The 23,244-nt window shown below is 43.6% G+C and overlaps 1 protein-coding gene across 19 annotated transcripts in view; it reads left to right on the top strand.

The window, feature by feature from the left end:
* Window positions 1-9,770: 9,770 nt before the first annotated feature.
* The window catches only part of TBX3 (T-box transcription factor 3), a 273,513-nt gene continuing 260,039 nt past the window's right edge, over window positions 9,771-23,244 (top strand). For 15 of the 19 annotated variants that reach the window (XM_083804582.1, XM_083804576.1, XM_083804573.1 and 12 more), the window contains exon 1: window positions 20,665-20,777. The gene's annotated coding sequence lies outside the window, so the exon portion shown is untranslated. Of the gene's footprint in view, window positions 9,883-11,542; window positions 11,657-20,664; window positions 20,778-23,244 lie in introns of those variants that run through there. The other 4 variants (XM_083804575.1, XM_083804571.1, XM_083804580.1 and 1 more) reach the window with 1 other exon arrangement.

Raw genomic sequence — 23,244 nt, 5'->3', positions numbered from 1 at the left:
TGTGGTATCAGCCACCCAGTAGTCCAGATTACCGCTGCAGTTAAATTCAGATAAAAATCTGTACTTGCTTTGATTCAGCAAAGCAATTAAGCATGTGCTTTAGATCCACTTGGGATTTGAGTGTAACCTTAAAGTTAAGCATGTACTTAACATTTTGCTGAGCTGGGGCCTGAGTCTTTAACCCTTGCTAGAATATAAACTCCTTTCTAATGAATGTTGGCGGATAATAGGCCTGTTTCTCAATAACGTTTGATTTTTGCAACCTAGAAGACTTTCTCTCAGCTTCAGTGGGCTTTGGATCGGGGCCCAAGAATGCAATCCAGAAATAATAATTTACCGTATTTACATTGCATGTAAATTATATATGAAGAAATGAAACAGCATAATGAATCAACCACAGGGGCTTTTCTTCCACTCTGATACCAGAAGAGAAAAAGCCTGTAGGCAGCTCACAACTTTTCTTACTAATACTCTTGAGCCCGGCTCTTATTAAGTCTTCTGTTTTCTCTGGCAAAGCCTCCCCTAATGTTACCCTCAGTACAACCTTCTTAGTCTATAAATGAGATTTTGATTCTGCTCTTATTAAAATGTACCATTGAGCATGGGCTTTACTGGTGGGAAAATCCCATTAAGTATTTCTGAAATACCCTCTAACTGCTTGATTTGAAGATGATAGGCAAAACTTCACACTCTTCACAATTATATACACAATACCTGATGCGTGCGTTCACCGCTCTGGCAATGTGGAAGAAAGTAGATAAGAGTCTTGTGTTTTAATGCCTTTGCTGTCATAAGGGTGTTGGGGGGACCTAATGTTAGAATAAATGGGAGCTTGCTGAAGTTTTGAACCTGTTTAGTACTGTCCATGAGAACTATATTTCATAATATAATATTATTTATTAATTGAGAATTATTACAATTAATAATACAATAATTAATATTATTAATTAATGGTATTTTACTATAGCATTATATTATATAATAACATATTTATAATATATAAATATATTTATACATTGTGTTATTATATTTATAATATGTTGTAAATATATTACTAGGATTCCATCTGTACATCTTACAAATGTAAGAGCAAGTCAACAGGTACAAGCTGGAGTTTAGAAAACAGGGATAGATTTTGTGTGCAAAAGAATTCATGGGCAGATGTGCAGTCTAGGGGTCTTCCTGTTTGTCCTCGCTGCCATGGGTGCATTATGTGCATTATGTGCGCTGCATGGCTCCTCACTTCAAGGAGCTGCTTATTTGCAATGACTGGCTTTCTAGGCAAAGCGTCTAGTCCAAAGAAATTAAACAGAGGTTTTGCAATGGTTTCTACTACTTTCATTACTGGAGTCTCTGCTCCGTTTGCCCCTTCCTGGTTCTCTCCCCAGAGACATCTCGGTGTTTTTCCTCCTTTGTTGTCGTTCTCTGAGATGGCAGAGCTGTGTTCCTTCTAACGGAGTTCTGGCAGTCTCTGAATGTGCTTCCAGCCTGAACTAATGCTTCACATCTAATCTCTGGGAGTGGGTTTGTTCCCTGGGCACGGTAAAACATGGCTGCAAAATGCATAGCTCTCCTTCTTTTGCCAGTTGTTATTATTCCATTTGGTGAAGCATTAGAATAAGAGTATATTAATAAATAAATTTAAAAGGATTAATGCATGATGAATAGACTGTGTAAGCATATTACAGGCATAGTTATTATGTGATATAGGTGATCATAAGTCTTGGTTAAATGCAACCTATTGACCAACTGGACTCTATAAAAGTCTGTAGCAAGACATTAGCCACTTGTTAACAGAGCTAGTAATCATTTATTGATCCTACATGCAGTATTTATACATCCGCCACCCTAGAAAGTGTGGCATTCAATTCCAGGATCTACTTTCAAGTCCCACTTGCTATAATGGGCGACACAAATCTCTCACTTACGTATGCTTAACTGACAGATGCTGTCAGGAGCGGTGATAGGTGAATGCTGTCCTCAGGTGCGTGATGCTCTTGGACTGTAATACCACGAGTGGTATTCATACTGGGCTGCCTGGCTTGGAGCTAGGCAGAAAGAACTAGCTGTATTTTTGTGAAGTGTGTTGATATTTCAAAGTTTGTTTTTGTTCAGATTAGAAATGAAATACCCAGGTGTTGAAAATCTTCACTAACAGGCACTGTGACCACCATCAGGAGCAATGCAAGTGATGGGCTTTCTTTGAGACCTGGGCTACAAGTCCTCAGGTCTTTGTTTCTGGAGAATTCCAAGCAGACAGGTCTGCCTCAAATCTTACACCAGAAATGAGGTACACTAACCCATCTCTGCTGAATATTTCAGTCTGAATTTCCAAAAGAATCATTTAGTTTGAGTTTTTCTACTTCATCTTTCTTGTTCCCATTTAACCCCATCGAGACAAGCTGAGTGAATCAACCATCCCAGCACAGAGAGATAAAAGGCAAGTAAGGTGCCCCAAAATGGGAGTAAACCCATCAGAAATACTCAGCTCGCAAGGGATGTGTTAATCGTCTCCCTTTAAGAGATGGGTAAGTGATGTTAAGAGAGGGTCAAATGGTCACAGTGTGTTAGGCAGACAGAAGGAATAAAAAGGTGAAAGGTGCAGGAAAGTGAGAGAGAAAGAAAGAAAGAAACGGGGAGTGGGGAAAGGGACGGCAGCTGAAGGAAACACCCTTGCTGAAGCGAGGCAGTACAATAATAAATATCCTGGAAAACCCATAATGCAGTCCTGCACAGTGTAGAATGACATTATGAAGAGGCCTGCATTTCTTTCCTTCTCTTTCTAGTAGGAGAAATTAGTGATTTTATCATGAGAGTGAGAAAAAATGATGGAGTGGAACGTCCTTGAAGCAATATAGTGAGGAAATACAAGGCACACAGCCCTGGAGGCTCGGAGAGGATGGCCCTCATTTCTCTGTCTCTCTGTGTTCCTCTGGCTCTGGGACTCAGAGCACACACAGCCCATCTGATTTAATAAAGGCAGGAAGCACACAGTGACGGAGCCATGAGAGACTGCAGATAGGGGTTGAAGAAGGGTCAAACTCATTAGTCATACGATGTGATGTAGTGTGCGGGGAGGGGGAGAAGGTTGGAGAGTTAAGAGGAATGGAAATAGTTGCAATGCCCAAAAAATTGATGTTAACATAGCTGACCTGAATGCTGAGCTGCAGCGTGACTTTTAGGGGTAAGGACAACATCCTAGCCTTTCATCCTTTCCATTTTCTCACTTTGGGCCATGGTTTTATTGTTGTATTCTTTGCAGTCTTTTTCCCTGTTACCCGCTGGACCAAGAGATGGCTGTATTTAGTGTTCCTAGCTCACAGCAACTCAGATCGGGGGTCCCTGCAGGGCTGTTGCTGAATTGGGGTCAAAACATCTGTTCTTCTTCAAAAAGTGATGCTTCCTCCTAGCTGTAGCTGGGGCTAAGCGTAGGCTCATTCAGCAAGACTTGGGACGAGCCTTTCACTTGCGCGCAGATGTCCTTCAAAGGATATTTGTTGACCATGGCAAGTGATGAAGCATAAACTAGAGAGAGAACAAGGCAGACTGAGCACAACCAGAGCACACACGTTCGTTCCTCCTGCTCTGTGAGGAACCTGGTGGAGGATGCTGGGGTGGCCGCTCTGTGCAGGGGAGTTCTCCACGGCTCCGTGGAGCATGGGCAGCTCCGGGGGGACTGCGGCCAGTGAATAGCCAGCTGGAGGGTCCCTTGTGTAAAGCCCCTGCTTCAGCATGCAACAAAAAGCTAAAGAATGAACACAAATGTAAGTCACCACTGTTCTTAGTGATGTTTTCTTGAATACACATTCATTAAATGTACATTAATGTTTTTAAAATAATTTTTACTCATTCTGAGAGGAAGTTCATGAGTTGTAGGTGGTGTGTTGCATTGCAGGGCTAAGTTTGCTCATGACAAAAAATCTGTTATTTTGCCTTTTTGTGATTAAGAACAAAGATATATATATATATAAATGTAAAACTGTAAACAATCATTACAGGCAGCAGGTCAGAAAAAAATGAGAACCAACTTGAACTTTCACTCCAAAATGTTTATTGAAGTTCAAGGGTTTTTTATCACTCCCTCTTTCTTGCTGTGGAAGGAAATTCTAAAATAGCACAATCAAAACTTTTTTTCTCAGCATGTTTCTGGTTCAGCAAAGAGTTAGAATTATTGATCCATAAAACGTAGGAAAAAAACAGCTTGTAAGTGAAATATTTTCCTAATTTTCTCCTTCCTAATTTCTCTCAAGTTTTAAATATAATTGCAGAATTCACAATACTACATACTGCTACAGCTGGCTAGGGCAGGTCATGTTCCTTGAGGTCTCCATTTCTCTCTTCAGCTAAATAAGAAAATTTAATTTGGGAAAAACTCGGTCTGTCCTAAAGCATTATAAACTCACCAGTCCTAACGATAATTTTTCATTCTCCAGCATCTCCTGCTTTGGTGTCGTCTCAAATAAATGAGCTGGTGAATGACAAGGATCAGGCTGTTAGCTGATGCAGGGTTAGTAAAACTATGCAGATCGACTCCCTCTGAATGTCTTGTCCTGAGATTCTAATAGCATCTTAGGGTTTAATGTGGTATCTTTTGTAGAGTCTTTTCTCGCTCAGGACTCCTGCATCAGAGCTCCGCAGAAGGTGGCAAAAAGCCTTCTGGGGACCTTTTGGGCACTGGAAAACCTACATCGAGCTTGTGTGCTGGCTTTGCTCGGAGTCAGGTGGGGATGGGGCTGGCAATATATGCAAGGCTGACCAAGGGAGGAAGGCTGTGCTTGTTGTACTCGTGCAGTGGCTACAAGAGATGGTGATAGATGGTGAATTAATGCTCATTAGTTATGCAGAACAGTTTAGGGCTGCAGCTGAAATTCAGGGAACGTAGATACAATCAATGGAGGGATTATATAATCTCATAACCAGCACTGTATGAACAGACTATTTGAAATGCACCATTTGGAGTAGATTTATTGCTTGTTTGGCCAGTGTGCCTTCAAATACACTGAAGGTGTCAAAACAGCAGACCAAGCCTGCAATTGCAGCAGCAATGACCTAGCTCGGGATGTAGGTTCTGGCTGTCTCCAGGCAGCAAAGTCCGGTTCCTATGTCAGGCAGGAAGCCTACGTATGGCTTTGGAGTTGGCATTCTGGCAGTACGGAGAGAACACTAAGCCTGGTGTGCTTTGAGGAGCGTGATGTTTTGTCACCCTGATGCTTGTGATGTTTAAGCCAAAGAGTTAATCATAAAAGATCATACTGTTTAGTTCCTTGTCATCATGTAATCTACTCCGTTTTCCTCCACTGACAGTGGAAAGAACATACTCTCTTTATAGTGCTTTAATATATTATTATTATTTTATCTATGCTTTGCTAAAGTACCTGGAACAATCTGGGAGACGCAGAGCCACTGAACAATAATGATTTGTGCTGTACTGTATCTTGCTCTATTGCAATCAGCGTTTTCTCCCTTCCTCCTCCTACCCCCTGGACTTCTGCATCCTCTTTGCTGCCTTCACTAAGTCAGACAAACGTGTTTCTTGGAAGGGCAGTCTAACCTGTAGGAAATTCCTTCTGTCTCGGAGCTGGCTCATTCATCACTAGTCATAACCATTCTGGAATGTGAACTCGTAGTCTGTTATCTGGCTACTGCTAGTGATGATGCCTGGAGACGACAGCTTGGTTTTCAAAAGCTAGGTTGACCCTGAGGGGCGAGGAAAACTTGTTTTGACAGAGCAAACATGACACGGAAGCAGTGCAAGTGCCAATATGTGCAGGAACAAGGTGTTATTTTCGCAAGGTGGATTTTTTTTTTCCCCAACTGGGGAAAACACAGCAGCATACAGGAAACAAAATATTCTGTGTGTTTTTTTCTTCCCCAAAAATGCAATTAAAGCAGAAAGGCTCTCTGTGTGTATTCTATCTGAGAGGAAAAAAAGGACAAAACAGGTTAATCTGGGAAGAGACATGTGCTTTTGTCATTCTTGTGTCCTGGAATGGCGGCGGACCAGGTGAGCAGTGCAATGGTTAACAAGTTCTTGGTCAGGAGACCTAGGTGGTGCTCTGTCCTTCCACCCTATTCCCCGTCCCTGCTTGCCTGTTCGGGGTGCGATCTCCTGTCCCAAACCCAGCACAGCGAGGCTCCTGTCCTGGTTGCCTCTTCTCACACTGCCGTACTATAAAGAATGACAACAATCTCAACTCTTGACCCTGGTGCGATTATTGTTCCTACATGTTCTGCTTCCTTCAAAGACATAACAAAACAGATGACTGTGTATATTTTAAAATGTCAGGCTGACATTGTGGCATTAATATAATTTAAGCCAAACATTGCCAGTTAATTCACTTTGCTCTCTACTGTCGTAGTGTCTTGCATTCCTTGTTTGTGGTACTCAGTCATGTGCTTCCCCAACACCCTTGATCCTGCTAAGCCACGGTTTCCAAGTGCTCAAAATTTCCACAGCCAAATGCTTCCTCCTTCCCTTGTGCATGGCCCACCCTGTGTCCGGGAGCTGTGACCACCACTGCCACCAAGTCTGCCAGGAAGAAGAAAATATTTCTCCTGCTTGAGCCACGGGATGACACAGTTCTTTTTTAAGAAGACTGCTTTCCTGTGGGAACCAGGATTTTCACTGAACTGTGAAGGAAGAAGCAAAATGATGAGGGAAAGCACCCCACAGGTTAGAATAATGTTTATGAAAACCAGAAGAGTTGGATTTGCTTCTGGGGAGTAAGCTTCTCTTTTTAATGACATCTGTAGACTGTGAAGTATCTGGGTCTTTGTGCTAACACACTCGATGGGCCTTCATGGTATTTTGAAGTGTACGTCATAAAGAAAATCTTGAGACATTTTAGCAGTGGCTTAAGTCTGACAGAAATCTGCATTTAAAGGCAGAACCTGAAAACGTTTAGGTAAGCATGCAAGGGATGTGTAGGTATAGTAGTCCCTTTTATAGTCCCTTTAAAGTGCTGTAGAAGTCTGAAGACATCTTTCACGACTTTGGTGCGAGGTTGACAAACACTTGCTGAAGACTTAACGTGCTGCAACTGCAATAAGTGAAGATGGTTTATGTTTTAATACTGACAACTCATTTCCTTTTCATACTACAACCAATAATGACCTCAAAGTGGTGTCAAGGGGAGAAGCAGCGTCCTGTGGTTGATGGGAGAGACGCAGTGGGAAAGTAGAGCCATGGGCAGTCCCATGCAGGATGCTCGGCTGGGTAACTCAGCAGTGTCCTCCTGGGTTAATCCCACCGCACAGCTGCACTGCTCGGGGTGAGAAGGATGCCTGAAATGAAAAGGGATTTCCCTCTTTGGGAATCAGATTAGAGCAGTCCAGATCAAGCCAGTTCTTTTTTCTCACCCCGACAGGAAGTTTAGACACAAGTCCCCAAAGGTCCTTTTTTGGCCAGAAACATCTGCAAGGCACTGAGCTGAAAGGAGCGTGGGGATAGTGCTAATAGCTCGACTGTTAACAGTTGAGAAGCTAAGTAGCAGTGTCTTGTGAGAAAAATGAGGCTGTTAAACATACAGACGCTAGAGATCGTTCAGTCATGGATTAATCCAGGGCATGAATGGCAGAATCATTCCTAGGGAAGAGAGCTGCCAACAGTTGCGGTAGCACGTTCTCTAGCACATGGGAGGCCCTGAGTCTTTGACCTCTGTGCAAAGACCACAAAATAAGGAAGGAAAAGAAAGAGAACAGCTGAAACCAAACATATTTCTCTTGTAAAGTTTACAGCCTGAGCATGGGTCAGACATGATGTGCTCAAGAGAGTTCTTTGATTCACTGTTATTCCATAGGGAAAGAACAAAAATAGAGCTCTCGGAAGCTGAAAACACAGTGGCTGGCTACTTGCTGGGTGGGATTTTCAGCACAGACCTAACTCCTGATAAGAATGAATGAATGCTGCTCTGTAACTTGAGTGGAAGGAGTTGGTGGTCTCAGTGCAATCCTAATTAGATCAGAATTCACAGCATTAGAAAATCAGCAGTGACCTTGCTGCTGTTATCAGTGGAGTTGTAACAGCTGATGGAGGATGAACTCCACCAACATGAAATGGAGTGGCTTCTCCGCTGTTAGCCAGGCCACGAAGCTCCTCTTCCAGGAGTCAGTTTCGGTCGTACAAATAAGGCAGCTGTACAGCGTTCCTCATACCGGCGCATCACTTCTTTTTATATGTTTACTGGCATCAGGACTTGTAAGACTGTTCTCTTCCCTGTATCTGAACTATAAAATCCTCCAGGGACTTGCTATATTCACCACTAAATCCTATACAACTGTCTGGTAGCTGATGTAGCAGAACCTCACTCCAGTAAGTGGCACGGAAAGTAGCTGTGATGAGGTGCCTCCTTCTTTTTCCTGTGTGCGCTAAAACTGCCTTTCAGAATTGGTTCTGCTGAAGGTCACTTGAATATGGCCAGTGCTATAGAAACCTCTAATGCCTTTTGCAACAATAATGCCTTCATTGTCTATGCAGCTAAATTGAGGTCAGTGGAAATCCAGATGTTTGTCTTAAAGGGAGACCATATCGGAGCAGTATTTACCTTGCAACTCGCACCAGAGATGCCAGCAACAGCAGCACATTTATTGCATTTCTGGCATTGTGACAAACAACAGACCAAATTAATTACTGATAAAACTCCGTTGTTTCACTGGAGTTACACGAGATGAGATTTTGCCCGGTAGGAGCAAGATGGCGTTGCTTTTCTTATCAGAAAGGGTGAAAAAAGAATTTGTCTCCTTTGATACCAGTGCAAATGGTTTTCTAATCTCAACTGGCACAAGGGAGCTGTATAACCAAATTTTTAAGAAGTCATACATACAAGACAGGACAGCAATCATAAAGTTGTGAAGTGATGTCCTTAGATCATTTCCACCATCTTTCATTGTCTTCTTTTTGGCCAGAATTCCTTTGGTCTCATTGATGTTGCTCTCTGTGCATCCCGTCATTTATTCTGTTTGACAGCCAGCATCAGAGACTGAGAAATCCAGCAAAGAAAGGCAGAGGTCAGACTTGTGACATCTTTTGAGCTATGTATGTTTATGTAACCCAGCAGGGTTCATTTCCATCAAAGATGGAAATAGCATGTATCGCTGCTGCTGTGAGTTCAGATGGTTGAAAAGAACGGTTAGGGAGGCCGCTCTCTGCTGCGTCTGCAGGTCTCATACCAGACGTGGCTTCTTATGAGGCTTCTAAATAAATGACGGTGGAAAGGAAGAGTGAAAACCTGTAGCAACCCGGTGTTGATACAACTAGTATTTGTCAGGGACTGAATCTGGGTGGTAGCTCTTCAGTGAAAACAAAGATGAAACTTCCGTTGATGAAAGCGTTAGGAATATATGTTGTGAAGGTTTTGAGACCCACGCATAGAGGCTGCCAGATTTATTCAACATACCAAAAAACCCCCAGTGAATAATTCCAAAACACAGATACTTTCAATACTAGATTTTCTTTGAAGACGAACATTCACAGGTGACTGAAATTCTGCTCCTTCATTCATTTATTTAGTTAGCTTCTTAACGTTTGCTGCTTGCAGCCCCGATCTAGTCAGACTCCAGCAAATGAGGTAATGGTTTCCATGTGAAGTCACTTCAGAATATGTTCACCCTAGCAGAACCTCCCCTGCAGGCAGTAAATCAGTACCCAGAACAGGTTGAAGACAGCTTGGTTAGATAACAGTTCCTTGCATTAGATGGTAACTATCAGCCCAACCATGATGAAGTCTGGCTGCTGAGTAAACACTGAGGGAAACATTTTTCTTGTCACACAGAGCTTGCAGTCCCAACAGACGAGAGGCAAAGGGGGAGGCTGAAGAAAAACAGAAGCTGAGTTGCTCAGCTCATGCTCATCAAGGCTGTGGTGGAGCTCGGACCTGAATACAGGTAACCTGGCTCCCAGTAAGTGTCTTAATGCGTAGGTGCAGTATTACTGAATTACAGGGTATTTATTTCATCAGTGCAGCAAGCCTAGGAAGACTTGAGTGCAGGTAAATAGATAAGATGGCCTTGCATGAGTTTCAAAGGTGGATCTGCCAGGAAAAAGGCTTCATATGAAACATATTTGACATGAGCAGCAGATGATCAGAGAAGTACGAAATGCCCATTTCACCTGCAGAAAGACTCTAGGCTGGTCATTGGGCTGTTTTCACAGCATTTCACCTGGCCTGAGAGTGCTATTGCTCTTCTGTCAGCATCCTCATTTATTTCAAAGCAATTTTGGAAAATATACAGGCTTTTTTTTGTGTGGTATAACTATTTCTCTGAGCACACACAGTGGTCAGCAAGCTGATTAAGATAGTCTGAGCATCTCAGGCAGTTACACAGCTCTAGCTGCTTTTCTGCAACTGGAAGTAAGAATCCAAACAATGTGTTCAAGACGCATTGCTCATTATGGTTTCCACAGGGGTTTATGCTGCTGATGTTTGTTGTGCTTCACATGACATATTATATCCCATTATGAACTTTGTCAGAAGAAGAGAAAATCAAGCTATTGTCTCCTGGAAAACCCTGCCTTACGCAGTCACACTTCAGTGGGAGACGTGAATGGCTAAATATTTCAGTGTGTGATATGTGGCTGGAGGCTACCGAGTTCGGTTTGAGAGAATGGACACGGGGCTTAGGGTGCGTCTGGGAGAGATGGAGGAAATACAGTAACAAAGTTGGAAGTTATTCATGAGGAAAAGCTTTGGCCTGAAACACAAGAAAGATTGTGAACAGGCATAGGGTGGTTCTTTCCCAGAAATCTTGACCCCTAGAGTCTCTTCTGTAGAAAAAGTGTCATTCAGAGAGTGAGTTTTTGAGGTCAGAGACTGGTTTAAAGTTTTTATCTTTTTTTGAATGCTTAAATGGGCAACAAATACCGCAGAGGGCTGTGTTTACCCTTGTTACAATATTTCATAGGTGATTTGCTCCCTGTATGTGTCAGGGTGGATTCTGGGCTTGGTGTCCCACCCAAGGAGAGATATGCAGAACGTCATTCCTGCAAAGAATGGCATCTTCGGTTAAGCTCTGCTCTTTGATTGCCTGTTGGAGGTATGGGTGTACCCGCAGAAGGTGGATCAAGGATAAATTCAGAGCAAGTCTATTACAGGAAAGTGTCACTGAACAAAGGATTTGTTGAAGTGAAGGTTTTCATCTTGGTGTCACACAGTTTGTTTACGTGAGGGGAACGCCGGATGGGAAATAGAACAAGAGCTTTCTTCTTGGTTTTGCCACTGACCTGCTGTGTGTGACGATGGACAATTTGCTTCCATTTTCTCTAGCTGGCGACTGTTGAAATTAGAAATCTCTCAGGGATTCCTGTAACCCCAAGGAGAGTCCTTCCCTGAGTTAATGTCCCAATCACTACTGAAACATAAAGCTGAACTAATGAGGCAAACCCATTCTTCTTTCTCTGTGCTAAACTCTAAACACAACTATTATTTTTATGGCAATTTGGTCACAATTTGGAATTCTGGAATATAGTCTGTTTGATTGGAACATAAAATGCCTATGTTTTACAACATCTGCTGCTGTTAACGCCAGTTTTCTCCTTGACCACCAGTACATCAAGAAGACCATGTGGGACAGTTTCTCAGAGTCCCAGTTGTGTTCTGGAAAGCACAGCGGAGGGAGCTTCAGGTTGAGGAGTTCCCAGACCCTGAGTGTACGCATGCAGGTAAGGAGCAAATCGTGCCTGTTCTTGCAAGGATAGAGGAGAAAAAGTGCCAAAGTCTTCTCATCTGGCCCTTGGCTGGACAGGGGAAGAAGATGAGACTGAATGATAAATCCATCCCTTGCCGCCGTGGAATTTTTTGTGCCTATCTGAGGCTTTGTCAGTTTGGGGTGGTTCATTGTGTATGGGAAATAGGGTAAATCAGGGGATAGATGCTTCCTGATGTACAGTGCTCTTCCAACTACGGCACAGAATTTTACCTGAGGATTATATGCACTTATAAATGCATTGCTCTAAGTAGAGCTGAGAGAAGGTGGAGTTTGGAAACATTAAAATACCACAGCAAAGGCTGTTCTTGCAGTATTTATGATCAGAGTGAAAGCAGAATGTACCAGAAAGCTTCTGGTGGTGTCTCTTAACTCTTCTCACAAGGTTTCCCATCCTTCATCCTCGAGAGCCTGAGATAATTTGGATAGACTTCAACTACACACCCAACTTTGTGTGATTATCTGCACTGAACATCTGACCCCTTTTGAGGTTTGGACATCTTTGGGTAAATGGAATCTAACAGATAAAATCAGACTTTATTTTTCATGTCTGAACTTCAAAAGTCCCCATTTTGGTTAATGAAGCTGTGGCATGCTTGTGGGTTTTTGTGTGCCTCTATCTTGTAGCACTTGCTAAGAATAGCGCTTGTTGCCGATGTGTTGCCCATTATTTGTTCACAGATCCATCACTAAACGATCCTGTTTTCTATTAATGTTATGCTTGCTTGTAGTTCCTAGATAGCTTATGGGACTGATTTTAAGCCTGTGGTGTTGTTTGCAAACTAGTCTTTCTGACCTCGCTGTCAGTTGTTTTCCATTTGTATCTGTGCCTTGCAGTTTGTTACCTTCACAAGAGCAGTCCCTCAGTTGCTGTAAAAGGTTGTAGCTCCAAAGGCCTTGTTTAAGCTACAAGAAGTTATACTAACTGAGGATCTGGCCACCCAATGTTTCTTTTATTCCCCAATTTAAATTGAATAAATGAAACAGGAGAATGATAAATGACCATTAGCAAGTAGTGAGAAATTACTATTATGATTCTTTCACATCCTATGTTTGTGATACCAACGGTCCTAAAACTTGTGCGGATGTTCTTATAAATCACCTCAATATTTGCAAAATGTAATTGCTTCTTGAATTACACCAAAGCAAACTCACTGGGACTGATGGGCCTTTGACCTACAAATTGCATAGCTATTTATACCAGAGCAAAGTGGAGGTGAAATCGGACCTTCTTGATCTGGCAACATTTTTCCTCCAGTATGAACTGGTGTTATTTGAGGGAAATGGCCAGACAAGATATTGTACTTCGTATACGATTCGGTGAGCCCTCACCTCTGCCTGTGTCTGCCTTTTTTTGCAGTAACGCAAACAGTTCAGAAGCCTCTGTATCCTGAGAGAGGCTAAGCAGATGTGGGGAAAAAAAAGAAACCACTGTGTCTGGGGCAGTTTCCTGCTTGTTTACCCACTGTAACTCCTCTGAACCCCTCGGAGCTGCTCCAGAGCAAACGGGCTGTGAGATTGGCATCCTTTCTGCGGGTTCAGATGCTTACCGATTCCCTCCCTACCGAAAGTGCGTTGTATAAACAAATCACAGACAGGACACGTGGCAGAGAGGAGGTGGAGGGAGAATACAGACCAGACTGACAGACAGACAGGGGTCCATAGACAGCCAGACAACAATTATAAATAGCACTCTTTTGAGGTCTGTTTGATGTGTTGCCCAAGGCCAGGTGGAAAATCTTTCCGTTGCTGCCTCTTCAGCTAATCGCTTTCCCCTCATTTTTCAATAAAGATTCCAAGTTTGGTCACTTCTTTGGCACATTTGTTTCCCATTAGAATACTTTGTGCTATTTCACTGTGTTATGCTAGATAATTGCTCTAATAACAAACCAAGGAAAAGCTTTTGAACATTTTAGGAAGTAATTTTTTCCCTTATGAAAATTCAGCAAACACTGACAGAGATCTGGGGAATAGCTAAAGAAAGTCAAAGGAAGAAAGAATGAGAGAGAGGGAAAAAGGAATGTGCTGACTTTTATTGATGGCATTTCTGCATTTACATGTAACCCACATGCCAAAACTTTAATTGCAGTCCAACTGAATATTTATTTAGCACTTTATCATTTTCAAAGCTTTTTAATGAGTATTGCTTAAGTGAACCTCGCAGTATCCTGTGATGAGGGACACAAGGTTATTGTCCTCTTACTGCTGCTGGAGAAGTGGAGACAAAGTCTTTTTTGAAAGGCAAAACGAGTCACAAAGAGAAGGTTTGAATTCAAGAGGTCCTGGTGCTGCTAAACTTCACCGCTTTCCACACATTAAGGGCACGATGGTTGGAAGTGCCTCAGTAATTGTCTACCTCCGCTGCCACTCGTGGCACTGGAAGTTTTAGCAGAGCAATGCAGGAGAAAACAATTAGAACATGGTTAGTACTTTCAATAAACTCCCCCTATGTGTTTGTACACTGCCAAGATGCCTTTAAGAATTTAGTGTGGTGAAGGGAATGGGGAGATAAATAATACAAACTGAGGAAAGGAGGCTTCGGGCTGATTTACTGAAGCCTCTTAGCTAAATTCTTTCCACTCATAATCTCAGAGAGGTGGAGCTTTTTGGCTGCAACGTCTGTACATTTCCCATCTCAGAGAAAAAGCTCCAAGTGCACTCAGGGCCTGAAATTAATTCTGGGTTGGAGGTGTCTGAGGTGAGAGACGGATGTTGATGAGGGTGCAGGACACAGGAGGCCTGCGCCGGGCCTGCCATTAGGCGGTTGGGTGTGTTTGTGTACGTGCTCCCCTCGGTTGGAGCTTCAGTTCCCCTCTTTCACAAAGGAGGAATGATGGCACTTACCTCCTTCGCAGAGCTTTTAACTCGAGTCTTGAAAAGCACTATATAAGGGCTGGGTTTCGAGCCCTTGGCTCCTCACAGAGCTAGCTTCTGTTCCTGTCTTAAAGCAGCATTTTTATTTATTTATTGGCTTCCTTTTTTCAAGACATCTCGATATTTGTGGTGGGAAGGGAATAAGAAAACCATCTTCTGCCACATTTTACTTAACTTGACCTCTGTCTTTGCCCCGGATGGCCCGGCTCAGCTACCTCCTCTGTTGTGGTCCATACTGATTGCACAGCCTCAGGCGTGGCCTGTCAGGGTGCTGGATTTCCCTGTGAGCTGCGGCAGAGGATCCTGCCCTCAGTCAGTCCTGCTGAGTCCCAAACGCCAGCACTGCTGTTGCTTCTGCCAGTCATATCACCGCAGCTTTCCCCAGCACTGTTAGCATCCAGTTTTACTTTGCTTCTTTGCATTGGCATTGAGTTTTCCTTAGGACAGCTGCTGGATTGTGCGCTGACATGGTCCTGGTCTGATAGAATTAAGAGGGAGAGGTAATCAAAATTCCCCTCTCCCCCTTTTTTTCCTTTTTTTTATGGGAAGCTGTTTGGATGGGGCAAGATACATGGCAAGAGTAGCACCTGCTGAGCCCATAGCAAAAGGGACACTGCAGGCTGTCAGCCACTCTTTGCTGCAAATTCCTAACTGTGCAACCTCTGTATGAGCAGCTGACAATCCTTTGATGACAGCCCCAGAGAGTTAATGAACTAAAAGGGCTATGGGTTATCTATTCCCAGAGATTGGGGAGCGTCAATTAAATGGTCTTTTGGAAGATGGGAAATAATTATTCTTCTGCTTCAGAGCCATGTCCAATTGAATGATGTCGCCAGCACGAATCAGCAACCACAATCACTGATGAAGACCCATTAAACAGATTGGGCTGAGTAATGCACAGGAAAAAATGTCAGGAGCATCTTTAATTCTGAGTCTCTCAACCCTACAATGGTCTTTTCTTCTTTTTTGTGTTTTTTAAAAGAAGCTCTTTAAGCACCTAGAGCTTTTCTTCTCAGTGCTTTAAAGCTGGAAATAGCTACGAATGCATTTCTACACCATTCCTGATGGAAAGACAAGGACTGGAGTAGCTAAAAGTTTTGTGGGTTTTGTCTGGGATATCTGAAGGGTATTGTTTAGGATAGCTGAAGTGAAGAAAGGGTTTGGAAAAAGGCTTGGGCAAGACCCATTGGGAATTCCTCCACTCCCAGCTCTGGCATATTGTTCTGTATGGCACTTCTCCTGGCAGAGCCTGGGGAAGGAGCGAGCTTCCCCAGGGCCAGCACTTCAGTTCAGCTGGAGAGAAGGGTGAGTGTTGAGTGATCCTTACTGAAAAAAAGGCACGTTCTTCTGTAGCTTAACTATTGCAAAAGTGACATAATGAAGTCAAATGTTAGGGCATGATCATTAGGAGAATTCATTAGAAACGCTTGGCTGTACAATGAATTCAGTTGGAAGTTATGAACTATAACTCTTTAGCCTTAGTGGAAGGAAGCAAATCTTACTACAGCGTTCTGCTTTTTCACCATACGAGCTGCAACTTCAGGGAAGCTGTACCAGAGGTGAACTTTGCCCATGTGCCAGAGAAACAGGCCAACAGACTGGGCAACAGGTTAATTGACTAGGTAAAGTCCAACATCTCCTCCAGAGGACTGTAGTTTACCCAGATGGCAAAGGAAGATGGAGAAAGGCCCACATTTAGGAATAAAGGAGTTGTCACTTGTCATCAGACCTAGGTTCTACCTAGTCCACTGGTGTGGCTTATATGAATTAGTTGCTGTACAGTCTGCCTCCCTGTTACACCTCATCTTAACCTCTAGTAGGTCAAACACGTTAAATCACCCCCTTGAAGAGCTGAGTATCTTTTCAAGATGTATGTTGACATTAATAACATTCACAGAGCAGATAAAGGAAGCAGCAGTGGCACAAGCCTTCCGCAAACGTGTAGCCCAGGACAAAATTTATCTTAGTTGTACTAAAAAAGTTGTCATAGTTGTATTTAATAAAGATCCTGGACTATTTTTGAGGATGATGCTGCAGAGTTGTGTTGAAGACATTGAGAAGGAGCAGCAATGGCCCAGTCTGGAGACCCACCAGATTCAGACCCTCAGCATGTAGGCTGGATTTCAGCCATCCAGATTTGTTCAGGTTTGTAGATTTGTTTGTAGGTGGCTTCATCCGAGCTGACATTACTACAGTGGTGAAAAAGACACTTCTGAGGCAGTGTATCCTAAAGAAGCCATCCAGAACAGGTCAGGTGAAGATCCATGCTATGGAAATGCCAATTTCTTACCTTTTATAATAAAAAGAAGAGTGGAGTTTCCTGGCTCAAATATAGCTATCCAACAGTAGATGGAAGACATCTGACCTCTCAGAAGAACAACATTTCAATTTTCATTGTCCTTCCCTCCCCCCAGATACCCTCAGATTTTAGTTGTCACAGATCTGAAGAAGTGTTTGAAAATATCACCTGAGTTTAACTAGCGTTTGCCTAAGCCTGCACGCGATCTAAAAACAAAAACTTCAACAAATGCAAACTGTTTCCCTGCCTTTAAAGGTAAGAGATGTGAACATGGGAGGAGCGTGTAGGTTCTGCCTAGAACTTTGGTTTCCCTCATTTCAGCCTAGGAAGCAGGAGCAGTGAGGGGGATCTCTGCATCAACTGATCCAGCAGCATGTATCAATACCCAGGGTTTTGTCCCTGTAACAGGATGTATAGCGGCATCGTTTGTCTAAAAGCTAGTAAGTAATTCACTCAGCTGAAAGGTAGTGAGGGTTCACCTGAGCTTGTGTGCCTCTGATTTTTCTACGTATAGATAACATGCATTATTGTATGCCCTGGGTGTTCATGAATTAGAAATTTGATGCCTGTTAGCCAAAATTTATTTCATCAAGAAACAAAGTCCACTCATGTCCCTTGTGTCTGTGGATCAGCCTTCCAGATGTCCTACTCTGTACAGTTTCAAAAATGCTGCAGGGCGAGGAAAGATGCAATACAGCATCTTGTACTGCAGCAAGAAAGGGCTTCACAGCAGGAAGGTTCTTAACCTCGGACCAAAGAATACTGTGAGAGCACAGAAATCATTTGGGGGCTTCTAGTCTGCATTGGCATACTCGGGTGCTGTTGATTGATGTACCTGCTGGATCAAAGCTCCATTCTCCTCTATTGGATTTGATATTTATTGGGAGTCCTGGTGTCCTCCACCCGGATGTGGGTACGTTCCAGCTCAATGGCAAGGGCGTTTGTACAGGCAGGATGGCAAACAATGCCTGCTTGTTTTGACTGTAGGTTGTTAAAATGCTACTTTGGAGGTTGTGTCACGATGTTGGAATGTGATTCAGTGTGAAAGACACAGCAGCGTTTTAAAGGGATATCATGCAGATCCCTGCTCAGCTGCATGCATCGGGGGTATGAGGCTGCCCAGCACTGCGCTCACTTCCCATGCATGCTGTAGAGACCCGCATCTTTCTAACTTTCTTTGTAGGTGCTGCTTGCACCTACAGCATTTTTCTTCATTTCTTCAGCATTTTTCTGTTTGCTGGGGTTTATGCAGTCTGTCTACCCTTCCCTTGAAATGCAGCATCTGAAAACGACATGCTGCACTTAGCTGAGAACTCACATGTGCCAGAAAGAAATAATTCTGTGACCTCCATTGGGTACAATGCTCCTGGTAACGCCTAGGAGATTGGTCTGACCCTAATAAGAGACAAAAGCCAGAGAGCTAAAGTGCAGGAAAAAGAAATTCCTTGGAAAAAGGTCTGTTGAGGGCAGGTAAATACAAAAGAACCATTTCTGCCTCTGTAAACTCCCAGAGTGCAAATTGGAGGTCAGAACAGCGTTCTGCAGGAGAGATGTTACGTGTGCCTGTCCTGTCCTTTCTGTCTTTCCTTGGCAGTGGCTGTTTGTCACAGCTGCTACAGGACGCTGGGCTGTTTGTGTGACTTGGGAAAGGAAGGGGACAGAGGTGCCTTGCTCTGCTGCTGGGATGCTGGGCAGCAGCTTTGGCTTGTGGCCTTGCTCTAGAGAGGAACGATTGAGGTTTGGGGCCAAACTATCCACCGGTCACATAGGACACCTGTCTGTACCTGGGCTTACGTTCAGTGGGGTCAGTCGGGGGTGTTCATGGATATGGCTGGCTGGGAAATTTGGAAATGCTGAAAAATTGTGTTGTGCCAGACTGGAGTGAAAATGTCATGTGCTGACAAACCAAAAGGAAAAAAAAACAAGTTTTTCTCAGTTGAAATGTTTTTCTTGACATCTCTATGAAAAGCTGAGAAAAAGAAAAAAATCAAAATGAAAGATTTCAAAATTTAATTAAACTGCACAGACAGTTCTCTTGAACAAAAAGCAAATGTCTTTTTAGTAACTGTTCAAACAGCATGTTTTGATTATTCTGGATTTTTCCCCCAATCTTTTTTTTTCCCTTGGGTCTGGAAATATAGTGACACCAAACCATCCCTAGAAAAAAGGTTTGGGTTTGGACAAATCCAAGTGTTTCAACAACAACATGTTTTGTGAGAAAATTCCCTGCTGCTTCTGTTCATCAATAAATTTGATGAGTTTAACCAGTCTCATGGCTGGCTAGGGAAAAAAAAAAAAAGATCCCCCAGTTAGAGAAGTGGATAAATAACTTGGCACAAAGTCCTTCTCTGTTGACTCAGTTTACTTTGTGGACCCGGGCACGACTGTCATAATAAATTAAAGCATGTGCATTCCCATTTGTCACTTCATCACTTCCTTTTGCTGCCTTCCAACATGTGGTAAACCCATTAGTTTTAACACAGAGAGAAAAGACCAGATGAGGGGAGGAGAACAACGCTAGAATTAAGGGGAGAGAGGAAAAAGGGGAAGACTTGCAGGGCGGAGCGACGGCATCACTGAGGCAGGCACAGGTGGCGTATTTATGGGGGCAGACTCATTCTAAAGTTGTTGGGCTCCGTCATCTGTTGATGGGGAAAAAAAGGAGACGATGGTTCTTCTGGGAGTCGGTAATAACCCCCCTGCAAATGCTTAGGGTGGCCCAGAATCCAAGATGGAGAAGTGTCCTCTCAGTCCCGCCCTGTCCCAGTGTTTGAGCGAGTTGTGCACAGGACCATTACCGTGCAAGATGTTCCTTGCTGTCTCTTCGTCTGTGCACGGCTTCTCTTCGTCGCTCCTTGCCATCATCTGCAGTCATTTCCTAGAGCTAGAAGAGGGATGTGCTCAGAGCAGGCCCCTTGTTGACAAGGTGTGAACAGATTGATGGCCATCCCATCCCACCTGGCTTCACAGGAATAAACGCAGCCCAAGCGGGCTTTCCGGGAATCCCCCACCAAACTTCAGCCCCTGCAGAAACAGAGGGTTTGTGCTTTGAATGAGAGCAGAGGTCAAATTCAGAAAGAGAAAAGGGCGTGTTAGGTGTATGTAAGTGTGGTGGGAAGCTCAGAAGAATGTAAGTTTGGGATTTGAAAGCATCACACTCCTGAATTATGATTATTTATTATGATGATAGTGCCTAGAGGCCCCAGTCTCGTTGTGCTAAGGACTTCACAGGCATATAATGAAGAGACAGTCCCTGCCTGGAAGATGAATGAGGAAAACCTCCCTAAAGGGGGCTGGGAACAGGTGTGGCATATATCCATCAAGCTGATGGAGCGTGTTTACGAGATGGGTATGTAACTGTGTGCAAGTGTAAGAGAGACAGCAAGAGAAGGAGAAAGTTGGATGGTAATTTTCATCTCCCTGGCTCTAAAGAAGGGTTTTGATTATTTTTAATCCTCACCTTTCTTCTCCGGTAATGATTATCCACAGGTAAGAAATGAATTATCAAAAAAGTTTTAGTGATTTTGCTGAAAATCTGGATGCTGAGAGATGTGTTTCAGTCATTCGCTCTATCTTTAAGCAAGTCACTTCAGCTTAGACTTTTTTTTAAAGGTAATTAAGTACATAGTCCCCATGATGTCTCTTTAAAAGTCTGGCTTTCTCTAATCTTTTAGTGCTTCGGTTTTAGAAAAAAAAAAAAAGGATAAAGAAACAAGTTTTTTCATGAGCAGCAGATTTAGTGAAGCCGCGAATTTAGTGAAGCCCCACGGACTTGTAGCTTGTGTCTCCCAATGCAGATGGCTGGGGACATCTCTGTCCTTGCTAGGTCCCCCACTGCGCTGGGCTGGGCAAAGCACAAAATACTGTCTGGAGCCTTTGGGGAGGGACCTGCTGCTCATGACAGGTAAGCTGCTGGGTTTTAGCTGCCTTGCCTTCATTTGGGAAACTCTGCCCCCTTTCAGATTTGCCCAGGACTGGACGACGGACTCCAAAGTTACACGATGAGGAGGGAAATGAGCAGTTGTACTGGCAACACAGTCAAAGAAAAAGATTTGTTTCTTAAGCAGTCGGGCTAGGAGTGATGTTCACTTACTTACAGCAACATCCTGGAAACCTAGGGGTGAAATTTCCCTAATATTGAGGAAGCCTGTGCTTGCTAAGGGTTAATGAACCAACTGCTCTGAAGCTCATTAAAGAGAGGGGAACGGAGCATTCTGCCCAGCGGTGGGGCATGGGGCTTCTTGAGTACCTGAGGGAGCAAAAGGAGCGTGAGAGATGGATGAATTTTTTCTTTTAGTTCTTAGAACAATCACCAACAAGAAGAAACTTAGCTATTCTTAGTCACATCTAGTGCTATGCATAATCCTTCTTGCTGAATTATGAAATATGATAGCTTTTATTAAATCCATTACAATTACAGCCTCTCTGCTGCACAGGTTTAGAATATGGAATAAGTAGGGTGCATGATTTCAAATAAATATTTAAGGTTTTGATGCATGATAGTTTTAGACTCTTAGAACATAGGATTATATTTCGTTATGTCTGTTCGCTTTTAATTCATGCAAATTTTCCTATCCAGCTACTTTGTAGTGTTAGGAACTTTATTATTTATTGTTTTTAGGTTTCTTTTTGTTTGTTTCTTAGTGTTTGTACTAGGAAAAACATCATGGCTGGTGCAGTTTTGCCCCAGATTTTCTACTGGTAACTTGACTCTTCTGTAAAGTGGTTGAGTATATAAAGTCAGAGATAAGGGAGAATTTCATGTAAAGTTGAAATTAATCTCAGGAAGCATGCAACTGGAAAAGACATCAGTCAAAATTTTGTCAAAAAAAAAAAAAAGAAAGAAAATGTGTCCAAACGCCGTTGAACAAAGAAGTGGGTTGTGTCTCTTTGCAGGGGACCCAGGAGCAGTAGGAGAGCAGGAGATGTGAACACTGCTGTTGCCCTGCATCTCCAGCTAGCAGCTGCTCTTGGGCTCTCCCATGCTCATGGACTTTCTCCTCCGTGGCACAGAGAAATTTCTGCCGGTAGCCTTGCTGCTCAAGTCAACAGCTCTTCTCTGCTGGTGTCTCAGCAGCTTTTGGTTAATCATGCTGCCCCTAGCCTTGGGGCAGGCGCTTCGCAAAACCAAGAACAGGACCACCTGATCCCCAAAGTGTCAGAAGCTCTCAGAGGGAGAAGCAGGGAGGGGTAACGCAGGGTTTCCCTCACGGGTTGCCCAGACAAATGATGCAGGAGCTGATGAAGAGCAGCTATCCGCATTGCCTCTTTGTAAACAAGGATGGGAATCTCTGAGCATGATAGCAAGAGGGAAAACCCCCTCTGCACGACTTCTGTGTGCTTCCTTTGTCTTCCCCACACCTGCTCCCTTTCCTCTTCCGTTCTCCCCACCCACCCTTCAAGAAGATGCTCTAGGTGTCGGCTTTGACTTGGCTGCCAATGCTCTGCGGAGATGTGTTAATGATGACTGGCAGCTTTTAAAAGTGCTGTTTCAACACCTTGCTGTCACCACACCTCATACTTCAGCAGCTTAGCACATGTTTCAAGGTGTTTAAAGAGTTTCCCGTGCAGCCCTTTTCCAGGCACTAACCCCTTGCCAGGAGCAGTAGCAGCTCCTGACCGCACTTTTCTGGCTGCGACCTTGTTAGTATTTGCCTACGACATGTAAATGAGCAGCGTGGTCGTTAGCTAGTGAAATGTGTAATGTTTTCCATTGTGTGGAAGGCTCCGAGCTGACAAGAGCAGAGCTTGTGTTCCAAAGTCTAAAGCAGTTGGCAGGTTTCTCAGTACCAGTTTTTTATGCCCCCGAGTGGGTTATGGAGCGGAAAAGTGGGCGGAGAGGAAAGAGGGAGGAATGTGTGTGGATGTATGGTGGGGGGAGAGTTAGCGAGAGAGAAGGGCCATTTGCAAGCCACCAGCTTTGAATTTAGCTCGCATGGGCCTTGTGGTGGTGCTGAAGGGCCTGTTGGGCTCATTTGATTGACTCTAGGCTTAATGCTGCTTGCCACTTACCAGCACTTGTCTTTGCTCATTAGCAGGGGGATTGTGGGCAAATATTTAGATATTCAAGAGAGGAAATGTTAATCTTTGCCGTGTTCACTGAATATTTAAATGAGGCGGCAGGCAGTTTTGCTCTGTGTTTGACCTAGACTTACAGTGCTGAGCAAACACTCGAGTCCTGGGATGAATTTGCAGACTTACACCTCCCTGCTATTGGGGTTGGAGTCCCGCAGTGAAATTCAGACCTTTTCAGGACAGGCAGTGCAAGCAGCCTACATAAGCCCTCCTGTGTGTCAGTGGTGCAGAAGCTTTGATCGCAGCAATTTGAAGCACAGGGAAGTGTCACCCCCAAGCAGTTAGAATAACGCTGG

The sequence above is a fragment of the Anser anser genome, assembly GCF_964211835.1.
Source record: "Anser anser genome assembly, chromosome: 18".
NCBI classification, from domain to species: Eukaryota; Metazoa; Chordata; class Aves; order Anseriformes; family Anatidae; genus Anser; species Anser anser.
Note: the sequence above shows the minus strand (reverse complement) of the source record. Positions and strands in the feature narration are given on the sequence as shown.